The sequence below is a fragment of the Aethalodelphis obliquidens genome, unplaced genomic scaffold (genome assembly GCF_003676395.1).
Source record: "Aethalodelphis obliquidens isolate GAN/ISIS:26980383/991018 unplaced genomic scaffold, ASM367639v1 scaffold7, whole genome shotgun sequence".
Lineage (NCBI taxonomy): Eukaryota > Metazoa > Chordata > Mammalia > Artiodactyla > Delphinidae > Aethalodelphis > Aethalodelphis obliquidens.
Window position 1 is genome coordinate 58,679,976 of NW_020837951.1, and position 17,556 is coordinate 58,697,531.

Genomic DNA, 17,556 nt, shown 5'->3' on the forward strand with positions numbered 1-17,556 from the left:
ACATGATATACTGCCAAGGCCTGCAGGCAGGCTTCTAGGGAGGGGTGCAGAATGTCTTCCTAGTCAGTTGGGCTTAAACTTCATTCAGAAGAATTTGGGATCAAGGGGTAAACGTGTGTTTTATTTAAATGAGACAGCCTTCCAAAATTTGAGGGTCAAATATCAACTATCAAAATCTCTGAAAATATTCTCTCTTTATTTTTATTTTCCTTTGAGGAAACCATCCTGGAAGATTAATTTTAGAGGCTATTAGAGAATATATTTTAATGTAAAATGCTTTGGCTGTTGATGAGACAAGGTTTGTTTTTCAGTTCATCAGCAAGACGGCACTTTGATAGATCACAGATTGCTCAGTGCCTAAAGAGGCACACTGTGACAGTTTTCATCACAATGTGATATAAAGAGGCAAATGAAGCAGTACTTCAGATCACACCGGGGCCAGTTTGGTGATGGCAGGCCCTGTGTCGCTAAGAATTAGGAGGGGCTGTCGCTAACAACGTGTTCATTGTTCTCTGATCCACCTGTGAGAGTAACTTCTTGATCCATCACGTAAGGACTGAATTTACTTTGGATCTTATTGCTTACAAATAACTGAACGAACCAGAGGTAAAACAGCCAGCCAGAAGACGTCTTTAAAAGGAAATGTACCATGCAACTTTCTTTTCTGTCTTGATGACTTAGGCTGAGTCCTTCTATGTGATAACAATGGGTGTGAATGAAGAGTTGGTCACTGATTTACTCTTATACTCATTTACATACACCAGTGAGTACCAACTAGTACCATGTCTAATCCTTTAGCCAAGCTTTCTGGCAAATCAGAGTCACGGCATCATCTACGAATATTTGATGATGTGAAGGTACATGTAAAGACAGCACCTCTGACTTCAAATTTCTCTTTATGATATGCTATTTAATCTTCATTGTAACATGCGTAACCCAGTATTGTCCTATATATCTAGGCAAAATTGTGTCCCATTTCATCACTGAAAGTGCATTCTAAAGTAAATATTGAGCACTGTCACTCATCGATTTGCTTTTAAATCTTAAGGGGAAATTATGATGTCCACATACTGGTTCTGGCAGACTGTAGGATCCTAAGGGGAGAGATGAATGCTAAAGACAAATATTCAAACAAATAATTCAGCAAAAAATTAAAAAAAACGAAAGTTATCAACCAACTTCATCGCTGGGTGGTGGTGGTAGGGATGTAAATGGTGCCAAATGAATGGCATAACTGCCGTTTTCACCTTTCAAATACTTCTGTGGTACTATGGAGACTACTCCGAAAGAGACTGATTTCATTTATCTCATCCTGGTTTCTTCTGGGCCTTGGACAAACAGGCCAACACTTATTTTCAAGGCTGACCTCATCTTTTCTGGCTGTTCAGGAGACTTTGCACTTCAGTTGATGAGGGCATAAGAGAAATGAACCAGATAAATTGCTTGATTAGAATCTCCATGAACCAGAACTGATGAGAGGGACACACATTTACTTGTGAATTAAGAACCAAATACATCTTTCTGGGGCCCAATGCTGACACGCAGATTTACATCCTCCCCGCAGTGTGCCGTTCACTAATTGTAAACCCTGCGTTATTTGGCATTGCAGAATTTTTCCACCACTATGCAGCACTGGAATACTGACCATGCTTTTCTTGCAAGCCACATGTTAGTCCACAGGTGGCATTCTGATTAGGGGAACCCTGGCCTTCCTCCTGCGCTTTTAAAAAGTTTGAAGACGAGTCCCAAACCTGTAACTCAGCCAGTTTTGAAGTCAGCTTCTATGGCCACAATAAACTAACAACTAAATATAAATTTTCCTTAATTGATAGATGGGATGAACAAAAACAGACATGCTTTTTTTTTTTTTTTTTTAATAAAGATGAAGTTCAATTTAGCCAGAATGGAAGAAGCTTACATTCTTTGCACTATACACAGTGCAACAGGGCTGTGTGTGAGTGAGTGTATGTTAGTGTGTGTGCATATCTGTGTGGGTGTGAATGTATGTTTTGAGGTTGATAAAGTGAGAAATAACATTATTTTCTTCCCGTGTCACACAGCTGAGAACTAAAACTGCATATAAAAATTATCAAAATTTTAAAGTGTGAGATGTTAGTTTCTCAAAATGCTGTAAGGTAGAAAAATTAGTATCAATTAATTTTGGCAGATTAATGTGATCTATTTAATTTATTACTGGTAAACAGTGGTATCAGAAGCACATTTAAAGATCTGTATTTTGTTAATATTAACAAAAGTGTCTAGGTCTCCACAAAACTCTTCTTTCTAATATAGAATGCATTTACTAAATAGCTATCAGAGTTTTAATAACTTCTATAGCCAATTATCTTGCAAAAAATCAGGATTCATTTACTACTGTGTTCCGAAGTCAAAATTCAATAAAATTAGGGATAAAGAAGATAAAAATCTGTCTCCTCAGACCATACTCTCTCATGGAATTTTAAGGGACCAACAACTATTAGAAAACAAATTCTTATCTGATTTAAGTTGTTGACTATTGAGGCAGATAGTATTATTGTTCAGCAAATATACACTGCTTGCACTCCCATCCTCCCTGAAGGAGTATACTGCCCTGCCTCACTGATATTGAATTTAGGACATCATTTGCTTTTATCAATGGGATGTGTGTAGACATGACATAGACACATCTGAGTAGAATTTTGGGAGCTTTTATCAATGGAATGTGTGTAGACATGACATAGACACATCTGAGTAGAATTTTGGGAGCTTGATTTTACTGCTTGCACACTTGTTATGAGCCATAAGAAGAACATAATCCTGGTAGCTGCTGCTACATTAGACCATCAGAAAGACCCAAGGCTGATCTTGAACTTGGAACAAATCTGTCACAATGGATCACTGACATGTCAATAATAACTAATATTTTTATTGTAATTAACTGAGATTGTTTGGAATTGGTTGTTACTGTCTGTCTGCTTGGGTTGCCATAACAAAATACCAAAGACTGGGTGGCTTAAACAGTATAAATTTACCTTCTCACATTTCTAGAGACTGGAAAATGCAAGATCAAGTTTCCAGCATGGTTTGTTTCCTGGTGAGAAATATCTTTGCGGCTTGCAGATGACCATCTTTTTGCTGTATTCTTAAATGGTGAGAGAGAGAAAGCTAGCTCTCTGGTGTCCCTTTGTATAAGGACAATTATCCTGTTGGATTGGACCTCTCCCCTTATGACCTCATTTAACCTTAATTACCTCTATAAAGGCCTTATCTCCACATTCAGTCACATTGGGTGCTGGGGCTTCCACTTATAAATTTTATAGGGACAGAATCATTCAAACCATAATAGTTACATAATATTATTACAGCATAACCTGAATCACATTAAAAGTTAAAAGCTTGTCCTAGGTCTTTGTATCAGTTTTCTTCTAAAACAGCAAAAATTAAACCAGAAAAATAAAAGGAGCATGCAGTATTCTTGTGTGGACAATCAAAACAACAAACCCACTCTGGTTTATGTGGCCAGTTCTGGTTTTATACCATTTTTTAATATTTTATACCAATATAAAGGATTTTTGCCAGTAGAGAATATTTTGTATCAAATTCACTCCATTTGGATGCACATATTATATATTTTACTGTTGAAAAAAAAGACTGATCTCACTTTCTGTCTTGTGTGTGTATGTGTGTGTGGACCTTTGTAATACGAGATTGTACAGAGTTTTAAAAAAAGTCTTCCCTGTTGGGTACAGCCTGATGAATGGAGAAATGCAACAGGGTAATAGTCAAAATCAAATAACCAGGGGCTTCCCTGGTGGTGCAGTGGTTGAGAGTCCGCCTGCCGATGCAGGGGACGCGGGTTCGTGCCCTGGTCCGGGAGGATCCCACATGCCGCGGAGCGGCTGGGCCCGTGAGCCATGGCCGCTGAGCCTGTGCGCCCGGAGCCTGTGCTCCGCAACGGGAGAGGCCACAACAGTGAGAGGCCCGCGTACCACAAAAAAATAAAAAATCAAATAACGAGATCAAGAAACATAGGAATAACATCAGTTTATTAGTGTCTACTCTAAGATGCACTGAGAGGTGTGTTTCTCTTTTGATTTTAGGAGTGGGTAATATATTGGCCTTTTTATTTTTAAATGTACAACAAATCTAGTAACTAGAGTGCTTTTTTTTAAAAAAAATTGCAGTTGTGTGTTTCCATTACATTGTCCTCTTTGTGCAGGGATTAGATCTCAATATGATAAAGCACATCAGGCAGACATGTCATCTAAATAGGCACAGAAACCCTAAAATACAAAAGTTAAGGGGATACTCACACTTGTTGAATAAGGGTCAGGTGAAGGCAAAAGAAGGCCCACTGGAAGATAATGTTTTCAGAAATAATTCTGTGGCCCACTAAGGTGGTACATGTTGGCAGGCAGAATCATGAAATTGATTCATTTGACTGAGAAGTCAACCTGGAGTCATGGTCAGGATTGCTTCTCAGTGTAGGACCTTTCAGTATGATTGTGCACTTCTAGCCTGACACTCCAAGCTAAGGCAGTACTCTTAGGTCTGCATTCATCCTGAGAAGAAACCATCCTCTGTTTCACGTAAAGGTGTGATGTGAACCAATGGTGGCTCTGCATCCGTGGATAATCCCGGGCAGGTATCAAAAGCCTGTTGTAAGGGCAAGAGGTTACACTGCAGTCCTGGTGATATCCCTTGCATATAGTTTGAAAACCACTAATTTATCTGAACAAGTATAACCTGAACTGATTCATTCAGAACCCTCTAAAATGTGGACATTTCCTTCCAGTGCCATGATGCAGAAACTCAGTTCCCTGACCCTTGCCTTTTTCTTTGCTCTTGCTTCCACTTTCTTGAGTAAAGGTGTCAGGATGATCTCCTACCTCAGACCTTGTTACTTGGCTGTTCTTACTTTTCGAAACTCTCAAATAGCTTCCTTACAAATTGATGAGGGATATGTTTCCAGCCTTAAATTTCTTTTTCTGAACTCGACAGAATTTTTCTAGCGTTCCTGTTTATTTACTCGTAAAATAGATATCCCTTTTACTTGAGGCACTATGAGAATCAAATACCTCATTTTGAAAGGTCTCTGAGAAAAGCAATCCTTCTTTCAGATATGCATATGTCCTAAAGTAGTTTTGACAAACTATTATGGTTATATTCTCAAGCTTCTAGACTAGTTCCAAATAAAAAATAACTCCAGTCCATTTTTCTTGTCAAAATTCCATTCTCTACCTTCTGAGGTATTTACATTTATCTTCACATTTTTTATGGTAAAGACCCCAGAATAGTTTTAAAGTGAGTAAATTTATGTCTGCCAGAAAGAAAACACTTACATAAGTATGTATTCATTAAGAAGCACCCAGAACTTAGAAATGAATTAAGCTTTGGAAAAATGGTTATAACCAACACATCACTGATTAGAGTAAGTTGTCTGTAGGAATAACCAAGAGATTATCAGTAAGTGTATGGCTGAAGAGATCTGGGGTATGCATTTTAACAATTCCCAGGGGCTTGACATACTTCTGCTCACATCAAAATCCATAGCAGGTATTCCAGATGGGGTCACCTTTTACTTGGACTCCTTCCATCTTGTGACTATCTTGTCAACAATCTCAGTGTCTTTCTTCAGTTGATGGATCAGGAAGGAAATCAGAGGAAAAGCATACCTGATTCTTAACCTTTTTGTCTAGGAAATGTCATTCATCATTACCATTCATATTCCATTGGCGCAAGTAAGTAACATAACTTCATCTAGAGGTAAAGGAGCTGGAAAATATATATCCCCTGCCCAGGCAGGTGCTTCTCAGGAACAACTCCACATTCACTCTCTGCCACATGTTGGTTAACCAAAGCCTCTCTGCATATTTTCTTATTTTTTGATGAGAATAAGTAGCAAAGATATTCATCTATTAACCTCTTCTCTATAAGAGCATAAAGAGTGGTCATAAGATATAATCGGAGATCTAACTCTTCCTTTTCATACGTAGGACACTTTTCCTTTTATTTATATTTAATTAGCTAAAGTGATCAGGAGATGAAGAGAGGATACTGCGGGGTTCTTATTTGGGCTCCAAGCCAGGTGGCTTAGCAGTAGAGATTTAATTTTTAAATCTAATTTTAATTAAAAGGGGAGGCTAGAGATGTAACCAAATTCAAGAAATGGAAATTAAAAAGTAAGATCAAATCCTGGGGGAGCACACCCGTAAAGATTCATGCAGGCTTCTGATTGAGAATATCAGCATTTCACATTATTCTCCCCATGTCTGTTGGTGATAAAGACACAGGGGTACACTGACATCTGTGGTAAAATTATAGGTACATTTAAAAAATGTTTAAGATAAAATGTATCTATACTTGTGTATCATACTACACTTTTATTTCTAAATGGCAAACTATGTAATGCATTCTATAATAGTAATGGTAACATTACTGCATAAGCTACACACATACATATATATCATAATTAGTTCAATTTTTCAATTTTCCTATACCTTCAGGAAACAGGACTCAGCTTATTAATTTATAGTAGAGTCTTAAAAGACATTTCATTTTGAGATTCTTGGTCTTGAATTCTAAAAGAGCAGCAAGATAACATAAGAAGGGACTCAGCATTGTCAAAGGAGGATATATGAAGGCCAGACTTTAGAAGATCTTCAACTACTTTCTTGTCAATATCTGAGCATCCAGTGCTATACTGGCTTTAGTCATTTTGCACGGAAAGTTGTCTAGTAGACAATGACATTTTTTCCTATGCATGCACCAAAGCAGCACAGCTCTGCTGAACACTGCTAAAGAATGTCACACAAAGGGGCAGATTGGTGCCTACATACACCCATGACTGCTAATCTTAGCCAGGCTCTCAACAGTATCTGGGAACCCTATTAGCTTCCTTTATACAATGTAATTCCCTGCAGATACTATTTCAAAACTTCCCAACTCTCCTCAAATCTTCAGCTTATCCACCTCCTCCCTCAAATCCAGAAGATTACTTAAAATCACTGGGGGAAACTCTTGGACTTCTCAATGTCCAGGATACAACTTACATCCATATTTCCCTTCCTCCTGTTGGGCTGAGGAAGAATTGACTTTCCATCTGCATAACTGATCTACCATCTCTCTGTACTCTGGAACCCTTCCCCTTTGGATTCCTTAGAAATATAGTAAATTCTTCACCCTCCATCTGCTTGTATCTTGAATTTTTCATATACTTCTGGATGCGTCACATCAGAATTTCATAATGCATGGTTTTACAGCATTAAAAAAAGAGAAACTTTCTTCAATCCAAATTACCTCTGCAAATCCTACTCTCTCTTGTCTCCCCTTCAGTCAAAATTCTTCAAGGTGTTATCTATATTTTCCGTATAAATTTCCTAAACTCATCCAGTGTTATTTCTTCTTGCAATATACCAATAACCTGGCCGTCATACAGACTATCAATGCGTACATATTGCACAATATGGACACTTTTCAGCTACTTTGCTTGACTCCTTGGCAGCATTAAACACTGTTGGAATCTTTTCTTCATGAACCCCTATCTCCTTGCCTCCTAAGGTATGACTCTCTTCCTGGTTTGCCTCCTTCCTCTTTGGCCTCTCATTTTCTTTTGAAGGTTCCTCTTGTTCTGCTTGCACTTTAAATACTGATGACCATCAAGGCTCAGTTCCTGATTTTTCTTCCACCTCATCATTAAGAACTTATTAAGCTAATCCAGGAAGCCCCTGGTAAATTCATCTTAGTAGAAGGAGGTTAAGGAATATGCTAAAGGTCACATTGTTGATAAATAGTGGACCAGAAATTCAAAACAAGGGAGTCCAAATCCAGAACTCATGTCTCCTCATATCACAACATGGGTCACAATTTTTTTTAATAGATCTTTATTGGAGTATAATTTCTTCACAATACTGTGTTAGTTTCTCTTGTACACCAAAGTGAATCAGCCATATGCATACATATGTCCCATATCATCTCCCTTTTGAGCCTCCCTCCCATCCTCCCTATCCCTCTAGGTCATCGCAAAGCACCGAGCTGATCTCCCTGTGCTATGCTGCTGCTTCCCACTAGCTAACTATTTTACATTTGGTAGTGTATATATGTTGATGCCACTCTCACTTCGCCCCAGCTTCCCCCTCCCACCCTGTGTCCTCAGGTCCACTCTCTGTGTCTACATCTTTATTCCTGCCCTGCAACTAAGTTCATCAGTATCATTTTTTTCTTTTTTACATTCCATATATATGCGTTAGCATAAGGTATTTGACTTTTTCTTTCTGACTTACTTCACTCTGTATGACAGACCCTAGTTCCATCTACCTCATTACAAATAACTCAATTTCATTTCCTTTTACAGCTGAGTAATATTCCATTGTATATATGTGCCACATCTTCTTTATCCATTCATCTGTTGATGGACACTTAGGTTGCTTCCATGTCTTGGCTATTGTAAATAGTGCTGCAATGAACATTGTGGTGCATGTCTCTTTTTGAATTATGTTTTTTTCAGAGTATATGCCCAGTAGTAGGATTGCTGGGTCATATGGTATCTGTCACACTTTTTAAAAATTTAAATGCCCATCTTCCCTATCAGGTTGTAACTTCTTTCCTATTTCCTTCACTAACCCCATAGTAATGCTCACCCATGTTTTAACACTGATGTTCTCAGCTTTTTAAATTCAATGCAGGATGGTATATTGCTTCCCATGCCATGTAGGGGGAGTTATCTTTCCATTTGATAACAATGACAAAAAAAAGAAACAAAGTGAAGTAAACTTAAGAAGAATAAAGATCCCAAATCATAAGATGCTGTCATTACAATATCCAATTGAAAAATAAAGAGAACAGTCCATTATTTTTGTCTACAAAAGACCAAAAATTGAATTTTATACTAACTTCACAGATGTTCTTGGGCTGCAACCAGATGCTGCATGAAACATGCTACTTTAATTACTGTAGTGATGGAACAGACAATTCTCATGGTCAAACGTCCCTTACTGAGTTTCATCTCACATTTTGGGGTTAAGGAAAGCAACCCTTCCTTGGAGAAGACTTTTATCTTAAACTCAGCTAACTGACTCTACCTTTGCTTTAGTCTCTAGAAGAAGACTGGGAAAACCACAGTCCATGGGCTAACTCTGGCCTACTACTTGTTTTTGTAAACAGTTTTATTGTTACACAGTCCTGTCTATTCATTTACATTTTTTACATGACCATTTGCATATAAAATGGCAGAGTTGACGACTTGCTGCAGAGTCTGTATGGCCTACAAAGTCTTAAAATATTTACTTACTATGTGGCTCTTTAAATACAAAAGAGGTGACTAAGGCTTGTTCTAGAAAGCTTAGACAGACAACCGAAAGCTAAGAGAATTCAGCACCACCACACCAGCTCTACAACAAATGCTAAAGGAACTTCTCTCAGTGGGAAACACAAGAGAAGAAAAGGAACTACAAAACAAACCCAAAACAATTAAGAAAATGGTCATAGGAAGATACATTACCTTAAACGTGAATGGATTAAATGCTCCAACCAAAAGACACAGGCTTGCTGAATGGATACAGAAACAAGACCCATATATATGCTGTCTACAAGAGACATATTTCAGACCTAGGGACACATGCAGGCTGAAAGTGAGGGGATGGGAAAACATATTCCATGCAATGGAAATCAAATGAAAGCTGGAGTCGCAATACCCATATCAGATAAAACAGACTTTAAAATGAAGAATGTTACAAGAGACAAGGAAGGACACTACATAATAATGATCAAAGGATCAATCCAAGAAGAAGATGTAACAATTTTGAATATATATGCACCCAACATAGGAGCACCTCAATACATAAGGAAACTGCTAACAGCTATAAAAGAGGAAATTGACAGTAACACAATAATAGTGAGGGAATTTAACACCTCACTTACACCAATGGACAGATCATCCAAACAGAAAATTAATAAGGAAACATAAGCTTTAAATGACACAATAGAACAAATAGATTTAATTGACATTTATAGGACATTCCATCCAAAAACAGCAGATTACACTTTCTTCCTAAGTGCACATGCAATATTCTCCAGGATAAATTACATCCTGGGTCACAAATCAAGCCTCAGTAAATTTAAGAAAACTGAAATCATATCAGGCATCTTTTCTGACCACAACGCTGTGAGATAAGAAATCAGTTACAGGGGGAAAAAAACGTAAAAAAAACACAAACATAAAGCGGCTAAAAAATATGTTACTAAATAACCAAGAGATCACTGAGGAATTAAATAGGAAATAAAAAAAAAATACCTAGAGACAAATGGCAATGAAAACACAATGACTCAAAACCTATGGGATGCAGCAAAAGCAGTTCTAACAGGGAAGTTTATAGCAATAGAAGTCTACCTCAAGAAACAAGAAAAATCTCAAATAAGCAACCTAATCTTACACTTAAAGGAACTAGAGAAAGAAGAACAAACAAAATCCAAAGTTAGTAGAAGGAAAGAAATCATGAAGATCAGAGCGGAAGTAAATGAAATAGAAACAAAGTAAACAATAGCAAAGATCAATACAACTAAAAGCTGGTTCTCTGAGAAGATAAATAAAATTGATAAACCATTAGCCAGACTCATCAAGAAAAAGAGGGAGAGGACTCAAATCAACAGAATTAGAAATGAAAAAGGAGAAGTCACGACAGTGCAGAAATACAAAGCATCCTAAGAGACTACTACAAGCAACTCCATGCCAATAAAATGGACAACCTGGAAGAAACGGACAAATTCTTAGAAAGGTATAACCTTCCAAGACTGAACCATGAAGAAATAGAAAATATGAACCGACCAATCACAAGTAATGAAATTGAAACCGTGATTAAAAATGTTCCAACAAACAAAAGTCCAGGACCTGAAGACCTTCACAGGTGCATTCTATCAAACATTTAGAGAAGAGCTAACACCCATCCTTCTCAAAGTCTTCCAAAAAATTGCAGAGGAAGGAACACTCCCAAACTCATTCTATGAGGCCACCATCACCCTGATATCAAAACCAAAGATACTACAAAAAAAAAGAAAACTTACAGACCAATATCACTGATGAATATAGATGCAAAAATCCTCAACAAAATACTAGCAAATAGAATCCACCAACACATTAAAAGGATTATACACCATGATCAAGTGGGATTTATCCCAGTGATGCAAGGATTCTTCAATATACACAAATCAATCAATGTGATACACCATATTAACAAATTGAAGAAAAAAAACCATATGGTCATCTCAATAGATGAAGAAAAAGCTTTTGACAAAATTCAACACCCATTATTGATAAAATCTCTCCAAAAAGTGGGCATAGAGGGAACCTACCTCAACATAATGAAGGCCACATACGACAAACCCACAGCAAACATCATTCTCAATGGTAAAAAACTGAAAGTAATTCCTCTAAGATCAGGAACAAGACAAGGATGTCCAGTCTCACCATGAGTATTCAACATAGTTTTGGAAGTCCTAGCCATGGCAATCAGAAAAGAAAAAGAAATAAAATGAATACAAATTGGAAAAGAAGGAGTAAAACTGTGACTGTTTGCAGATGACATGATATTATACATAGAGAATCCTAAAGATGCCACCAGAAAACTACTACTGCTAACCAATGAATCTGGTAAAATTGCAAGATACAAAATCAATGCACAGAAATCTCTTGCATCCCTATACACTAATGATGAAAAATCTGAAAGAGAAATTAAGGAAATACTCCCATTTACCATGCAACAAAAAGAATAAAATACCTAGGAATAAACCTACCTAGGGAGACAAAAGACCTGTATGCAGAAAACTATAAGATACTGATGAAAGAAATTAAAGATGATACCAACAGATGGAGAGATATACCATGTTCTTGGATTGGAAGAATCAATATTGTCAAAATGACTATACTACCCAAAGCAAGCTACAGATTCAATGCAATCCCTATCAAATTGCCAATGGCATTTTTTATAGAACTAGAACAAAAAATCTTAAAATTTGTATGGAGATGCAAAAGACCCCGAATAGCAAAAGCAGTCTTGAGGGAAAAAAATGGAGCTGGACGAATCAGATTCCCTGACTTCAGACTATACTACAAAGCTACAGTAATCAAGACAATATGGTACTGGCACAAAAACAGAAATACAGATCAATGGAACAGGATACAAAGCCCAGAGATAAACCCACGCACCTATGGTCAACTAATCTATGACAAAGGAGGCGAGGATATACAACGAAGAAAAGACAGTCTCTTCAATAAGTGGTGCTTGGAGAACTGGACAGCTACATGTAAAAGAATGAAATTAGAACACTCCCTAACAGCATACATAAACATAAACTCAAAATGGACTGGGGACCTAAAGGTAAGACCAGACACTATAAAACTCTTAGAGGAAAACATAGGAAGAACACTCTTTGATATAAATCACAGAAAGATCTTTTTTGATCCACCTCCTAGAGTAATGGAAATAAAAACAAAAATAAACAAATGGGACCTAATGAAACTTCAAAGCTTTTGCACTGCCACGGAAACCATAAACAAGATGAAAAGACAATCCTCAGAATAGAAGAAAATATTTGCAAACAAATCAATAGACAAAGGATTAATTCCAAAATATTTAAATAGCTCATGCAGCTCATATTAAAAAAAAAAAAAAAATCTAATCCAAAAATGGGTAGAAGACCTAAATAGACATTTCTCCAAAGAAGATATACAGATTGCCAAGAAGCACATGAAAAGCTGCTCGACATCACTAATTATTAGAGAAATGCAAATCAAAACTACAATGAGGTATCACCTCACACCAGTTAGAATGGGCATCATCAGAAAATCCACAAACAACAAATACTGGAGAGGGTGTGGAGAAAAGGGAACCCTCCTGCACTGTTGGTGGGAATGTAAATTGATACAGCCACTATGGGGAACAGTATGCAGGTTCCTTAAAAAACTAAAAATATCATATGACTCAGCAATCCCACTACTAGGCATATACTCAAAGAAAACCATAATTCAAAAAGACACATGCACCCCTATGTTCATTGCAGCACTATTTACAATAGTCGGGTCATGGAAACAACCTAAATGCCCATCGACAGAGTAATGGATAAAGAAGCTGTGGTACATATATACAATGGAACATTACTCAGCCATAAAAAGGAATGAAACTGGGTCATTTGTAGAGACGTGGATGAATCTAGAGACTGTCATACAGAGTGAAGTAAGTCAGAAAGAGAAAAACAAATATCGTATATTAACGCATATATGTGGAACCTAGGAAAATGGTACAGATGAACTGGTTTGCAGGGCAGAAATTGAGACACAGTTGTAGAGAACAAACGTATGGACACCAAGGAGGGAAAGTGGCGGGGGTGGGGATGGTGGTGTGATGAATTGGGAGATTGGGATTGACATGTATACACTGATGTGTATAAAATGGATGACTAATCAGAACCTGCTGTATAAAAAAATAAAATTAAAAAAAAATTTCTATCTTAACTTTTAAGCAACTCTAGGCCATATGCTCTCTGACTCTATACTAAGAGACCTTTTAGAATTTTTTCAGTGACCTTTTGGTTATTAATATATGGCAAGTATTTGGAAAGAAAATATAAATGCCAGGACTATATTCCACGTACTTTTCTTCAGTTTGGAGCTTAAAGTCGGATAATTCTATACTGCATTTTCCAATTAAAAAAATGAACTAGACTTACTGTGGTGATAATTTTTGCAATACATACCAATATTGACTCATTATGTTGTATGCCTGAAATTAATATATGTCAATTATAATTTTATTTAAAAAGTGGAGCATCTGTCTATATGGATTTTGTTATGTTGCCAGTCAAATCATATCCCTCAGATATATGGTGTTATAAAATGTACAGCTATATCTCCCCTCCTTCCTGTTTTCTGCCAGATTTAATGGAGATTCTTTTGTATTTTGCTTTTGAATTGAAAAACAAAAATTACCACACTTAAACGCCCAGGGGCTAGCTTTTGAGAGTCCACATTTAGAGACATTGTAAAAAGTTACTTTTACTCTGTGGGCTCAGAGCCTAGGTATGCCTGATTCAAAGAAAACTGAAACAACAACAAAGGCTCACAACAACAAAGGCTCAAACTTCCTGGTTAGTTTAATAACATATCATTATAAATATTCAGTCAGTGGCTTTAGGGAAACCCTTGTCTTGTCAACAGGAGCTGCAAGATTTGATGGCTCTGCCAGAAAGTACTGGGAGGAGTTGGTGTTTGTTGTTATTTTGCACACACCACGGATCCTGTGTGTTTTTATATATTTACTTATTTATGGCACTGTGGGATTAAAACAGAGTGAACCATAAAGGTTTTCTGGAAATTATTTTAAAGTTTTGCAGTTTAAAAGATGGTTATTTATTTATCCAAATAATAAATATGCCAAGCTCTAGTTATAGAAGATTGGACCAAGGAATGCCCAAATAACATCAGAAAACTAATTTTAAGTCATGTTTTTAGATTGTTCAGAAGAGTCTAACATTGAACTGAATTATGTTCCTGAAATCCATACCTAAAATGTTCATTAATGTTCTTGTTCAACATCACTGTAATGGGTAAGATTCTTTGTCCTTCAAATTCTTACTTACATTAGACTTCACTGTGGCATCAATAAATAAGAAAAAATAACAAAATAGAGTGGGCAGTTTGATTTAAGAGGAAAAGTCTTTAAACGAATCTTTGGTTTGCCTGATCTTGCTACCTCATTAATTCTAAATGGTGTCAGTCAGTTGAGTCTAATAGCTGTGAGTGTTACTACCATGGTCAGTTCCAAATTATAGTATTGATTAATTGATTGTCTTCTTCCAGTTTTGAATTATATGAGTGCTGGCTCAGGCAGCTTGGCTTAGGGCCCAAACCTTATTTTCAATGGAAGGCAACAAGGAATTTCACTGTTTCACTGCTGTGGTTAAGTGGATGCTCAGAAAACCAAAAGCTTTGGAAAGGCAATTGGACAAAAAAGGAATGTACTAAATATAAAAATATGTACTTATTGATGGTCTTTCTCCAACCTAGAGAAACAAGCAGGAAGAGAGTAAGTCAAAAATTCATCATTTCTCAACCTCAGACTTCCCAAACAGTCTTGAAACAACTGACTGGGGGATGAGAGTAAGAGGGTAGAAAGATGGTCAAGAATGATCATGAGCCAGCATTTGCACCTGCGGAATTAAGTCCATTCAGGAGAAGTGTGGTGATTGTGGTACTTTCAAACCAAGTACAACTTCAAGTGGATTATGGGCTTGGCTACATCATAGGTACAGCTATCCAGGAAAGCCTCCCACATTGTGGCACCAGCAGGGCAGTGGTGCCATGTTCTTAGAATAATATAAACATTACCAAGTTGAAAGACAATACATGAGGCACTCATCTTGTGTTAACTTTCTGCTTTAATGAGAAACATAAAATGGATGGGTGTATTTGTCATTGATTCTTGTGGAAAGGGAAAAGCTAAATGGGGCACTGAGAAGTTAATAACTTTCACAGATCCATAGCTTTGTGTTTGTTTGCTGCCAGATCAATTCCCTTTCCCTACAAAATCTGAAGGGAAAATTGGTATGGAATGGAGTATCTCTGATTATAAAATTATATTCACATTAAAACGTATTTATAATCATTATTGGTCTTTCTTTTCAATATGAACACAATTATACTTGATTTCACAGAGAATTAGAAAGAAGAACCTTCATGGACATATATACACTACCAAATGTAAAATAGATAGCTAGTGGGAAGCAGCTGCATAGCACAGGGAGATCAGCTCAGTGCTTTGTGACCACCTAGAGGGGTGGGATAGGGAGGGTGGGAGGGAGACGCAAGAGGGCGGAGATATGGGGATATATGTATATGTATAGCTGATTCACTTTGTTATACAGCAGAAACTAACACACCATTGTAAAGCAATTATACTCCAATAAAGATGTTAAAAAAATAAATTAAGTAAAAAGAAAAAAAAAAAAAAAAGAAAAAGAAAGAAGAACATTTCTTCCTCAAGTAAAGGGAGTGATCCTGAAAAGAAAGGAAAATGATTCCAGGGGTCCTAAATTGTAAAGCTTTAAAATCAATGTTTAGACAAGACTGATAAATGGAAATTTATAAGTAGAGAAACAATTATGAATATATGGAAAGCATGTATCACAAAGTCAAATATGCTGATGAAAATTAGAATTTTGTGGAAGCATTTGCTATAAGAAAGGGGAGAGAGACTGCAAGTAAATGTGTCAATGAGGAGAAATTAATCTTTTATGAGTGGTGCTAAATTCAAGATTATTAATGATTATACATATATGAAAAAATCCTTAATAGAAGCAATGATGTAAGAGCCTCTTGGCATAGATCCTATAATGAAAGTTCATAGAATAAATATGCATAAAATATAAAAGTATATTAACTTTTCATGGCTGTCTCAATGATCTGTAGCAAAAATAAGGCTAGAGCTGGGAAAGTCATATATTCATTACTTAACAAATATTATTATAGGTTACACCATTTGATAGGTGCTAAGGATACTTTTCAAGGGGGGATAAAAACAAACAGCATGCTTTTAGGGTGAACTCACACCATGTATGATATTATAAATCTAGTGTATTAGCAACTTGAAACAATAAATGCATATCTTAGTAAACTTAAGTATTTAGGTGTTAACTTAAGTATAAAACTATATCCTTAGCCCCTTGTGGGCAGGATTCAAATATAATTCATCCTGGTATACTTCTTAGCACCCAGCACAGAAACCCTAGCACAAAATGGGTAGTCCACAGGTATTTTTTGAAAGAAAGAATGCATTAGAATATAGCCTTTGAAATAACTTCCTCTCCAAAGCAATAAATAGTTTCCTTAAAGAAACATAGCAATAGTCATTAATAAAATATCAAATTTCAAGTGCTTGTGATCCAAAGCACATAAATATAGCTACTTTTCCCTCTCCCCCATGTCCTTTCCTCACCTGAATAAATTTGATTCACCCTTAGACTCAGACATCATGTTACTTCCTGAATAAGTGGTTCCTCACCTATCTGGACTAGATTAAGCAAGCTTAACATGATCTCCAGTACTTCCCATATTTGGGAACTCTCCTGTAACTGTTAATTTAATTGACTATCCATCTTAGATAATGTCTGTCTTATCCCCCATTTGTGTCCCCTAGGCTCTAGCAAAGAGTTTCATACAGACAACTATTTGTTTTTTTCCAGATAGTATCATTCCTGACCTTTCTTTTCCATACCCCACATCTGGTTCGCTGGCAAATCCAAGTAGCTCTAATTTCAAAGCAATGCCTATCTAGAATTCAACCATTCCTCCCACTCCCAAAGCCTAACTTGGTCCAACTCTTGCCTGCATTATTGCAAGAGACTCTGTGCTAGTATACCCGCCACTTCCCCTGTTTCAATTAGTTAGTTCTCAACCCAGAAGCCAGAAAGATCGTCTTAAAATATAAGACTAAACATGTCATTTTTCTGTTCAAAAACCTTCAGTGAGATATCATCTCATATAGAACAAAAGTTAAAGTTCTTACTAGGAGATATGAGGGTCTTCCTTTC